A 3,338-nucleotide genomic window follows, 5' to 3' on the forward strand; every position below is an offset into this window, starting at 1 on the left:
CCTTTAGTGGGGCAGAATACATCCTGGGCAGGAGTCCCTCTGAAGGGGACAGCTTATGTGGCCAGATGTGAGTCCTCTTCAGGGCTCAGTAGGAAAAGAAGAATCTCTATTCTTGTTGGGAGTAGCTGCTATCTGCTCCACTTTCTGCCTTTTGCTGATATATTCTGATACCCTATTGAAATGAACATCACTTTAAATAAAAGTAAGCACTTAGAATGATTATTAAATTAATACTGAAAATAGAACACGCTCAAAGTGTGTTCCAAGGTATTCCTGAGAAATGTTACTGAGAAAGTATTCTATGGTCAAATTTTAAGTTTAGAACATTCTCTACATTTATCTTTTCTTGGTGATTCTCTTTACACATTAGCATAGTAAAAGCTGTGAGAAGTCTTACAGTAAAGAAATCTTTTTTTTCTAATCTTAGTTTACTATGAAAACATTATAATTGTGGTGAGGGCTTACTGTAGAACACACCTTGACAACATTAAAATAAAGGTTAATGAAACATTTGATCTGGTGAAGAAACTGCTAAATATCTGGTGAAAATCCCTTGATTGGAACTGAAAGGAAATTGAGAAGCTGGAGCTAAACCCCAGAAGATTGCAATCAGAATATCTGTAAAGCATGTTGCATGGGCCTTTTGTATAGTTGGTGCTGGGTCACTTCTTGATGCAGTTGTTTTTGTTTTTATTGTTTAAAGGGAAAGGAGATGAAAAAGGCCTATTCTTGCCAGCTGTGGTTGAACCAAATTGCTGTCAGTATGGTAGATATCAGCTAATCTTTCAATTAAGGAACCACTGCAGTTTTGGAGCAGTCATGGTTTCTCCTTGCCTTTAAGTTTTAATATCTTGGTAACTGTCAGTATAAATTTAGATTTTTCTCTATGGTTTTACCATTCTCTCTCTCTCTCTCTCTTCCTCTCTTTCTCTCTAGATAGATAGATAGAGATAGATATATACTTTGGTTTTAAAAATAAAAATAGAGTTCATTTATTCTACGGAATTCCTCAAGTGAATGGCAGGCAACCACCTTTCATAATTTTCAGAGAAAAAAATATTTGAAGTAGCCAAGTGCTCATTCAGTTGGGCTCATTTTAGAAGTAGGCAGAATGGCAAATCAAATTCCGATGGAGCAAAACAGGTATCCAGAGTAAGTGAACAAAACAGGCTGGATGTGAACTACAGTGATTGGAAAAGTACAGGCTCATTAAATGAGGCAGCTGCTCCAGGAGTTAGAAATGTGGGCCACTGTTTCTGAATTACTTGATTTTTACAGAAAAAGCAGAGAATCTGGATCTTTATGTAAAATCCCTCAAATTTTCAACTGGTGCTCATTAAAAAAAAAAAAAAAAAAACAAACCCACTCTGCAAGTCAAATAAAACATGTTCAGGAACTGGTTTGCAGCTTCTAAATTAGGCAAATGTAAGATTGTTCACAGCAGAACCCGGGCAAGTCCTCACACCAGCTTAGTTCTCTGTTCTGTCTATAGCTGAACCCTTTACAAAGAAACTAGTGTAACAATGTTCCTAGCCAACCCTGTAGCTGAGGTGTCTTTTGTGAACCTTATAAGCATCTGCTTAAAATTAATTTGAGGTCACAGTACCATTATGATTGAAAAAAGTCACATTACATTTCCTACTGGCATTGCCATTAGGAAACTTTCAATTTAAGGTTGTAGGATTTGAGTTAGAAAATATTTAGTAAAATAATGATAGCAGAAAAAGTGGCCAAAAGTAAAATAGTTTTCTTAACAGCAAGAATATTTTGGCTATTATATTTTTATGTGATTTAATAATTTTCAGTTGGAGAATATTTCATAACTTTATTTCCTCAGAATATGGCAGGCAATAAGTTGAATTTTAAATAAATACTACTTAAATTTTTTTCCCTATTTTTCTTATTCTCTTTGAATGGTGAAATGAAGAGCATGTAATACCTTGTTGAAAAGATTTTGCATGCATTTAAAATGTCACTGCAGTATTAATGAACTTCTTTGAATGACCTTTGATTTGGGAGTAACCACAATAACTCTTTTTTTTTGATGATCATTAAATATTTTGAGAAGGAAATTAAGTCTTTCTAACAAATCTTCATTTCTTCCCTCCAGTACGCTTGGCAGACCTCCTCCCTCTTTTCCTCTCTCCTCCCTCCTTGCCTGTTTACAACAGCATTTATGATGAAATCAGAGAGACTTCTCTAATCAGAAAGTTCTTCATGCTTTGCAGGACACAGAAACAGCAGCTGATTACTTGCCTTTCTCTGCCTCCTCTCATCTGCCTTTTTCCTTTACCATTGGTATAGCACTGGAATGTAACTACCTTCTTTTTTGCTCTCTGCCACATCTAACCATGAGTCCCTCGAGGACAGGTACCATTCCTTTCTATCCAAATAAATAAATGGTGTTTGGTGTGGTATCATGCACATCGTGGGCATGTAATACATAGTTTAAAATGAATAACTTTCATCTTTCTTTTTTCTCCTTAGTGTAATTACAGTTTTATCAGAAGATACAAATAGTGACCTGAAGCTGTCACATCCTTTCTTTTCCTTTTATTGAATCAAGGTTACTATTTCAAACCTAAAAGTGGGAAGAAAAGGGAACCTTAAAATTTAATGATTCTTTGAACATCTTATAGTTGTATATGTTATTTCTAGAAGCTTACGTACAGCTCTCTTAAACCTCTTCAAAGAAAAATAGATGTTAGACTAGTGTTTAAAACAACTGATGTAATCTAATGATATTTTGGGGCACATTAATAAATGGGTTATCATACTGTGTTTCAGATGTACTCATTTTTTCATCATTTCAAATGTTAATTTGTAGATGATTTGCTGATCTAGTATCTATTCTTTAGAAAAAATTATGTCTTATTTTTGCTGTACACATTATGGAATATTAGGAAAGTAGAAAGTAGGGACTTCCCGGGCTGTCCAGTGGTTAGGACTCTGCGCTTCCACTGCAGGGGGCACGAGTTACATCCCTGGTCAGGGAACTAAGATCCCGCAAGGCATGCAGTGTGCCAACCCTCCCCACCAAAAAAAGAAAGTAGAAAGTAGATGAAAAAGATTACCTTAATTTTACTTCCTATGATAGCTGATATTAACTTTTAGAGTCAGTTTCTTCTTTTAAAATGTGTTCATTGGGGGCTTCCCTGGTGGCGCAGTGGTTGAGAGTCTGCCTGCCAATGCAGGGGACACGGGTTTGTGCCCCGGTCCGGGAAGATCCCACATGCCGTGGAGTGGCTGGGCCCGTGAGCCATGGCCGCTGAGCCTGCGCGTCTGTAGCCTGTGCTCTGCAACGGGAGAGGCCACAACAGTGAGAGGCCCGCGCACCG

General features: G+C 37.1%; 1 protein-coding gene across 1 annotated transcript in view; it reads left to right on the top strand.

Annotated features, from left to right (window-relative positions):
- Positions 1 to 3,338, top strand: part of LOC103078004 (structural maintenance of chromosomes protein 2-like) — a gene marked incomplete at its 3' end in the record, with an annotated part of 82,545 nt that overhangs the window by 52,811 nt on the left and 26,396 nt on the right. The gene's annotated exons all lie outside the window — the stretch shown is intronic.

This window comes from Lipotes vexillifer, unplaced genomic scaffold, assembly GCF_000442215.2.
Source record: "Lipotes vexillifer unplaced genomic scaffold, Lipotes_vexillifer_v1.1 scaffold897, whole genome shotgun sequence".
NCBI classification, from domain to species: Eukaryota; Metazoa; Chordata; class Mammalia; order Artiodactyla; family Lipotidae; genus Lipotes; species Lipotes vexillifer.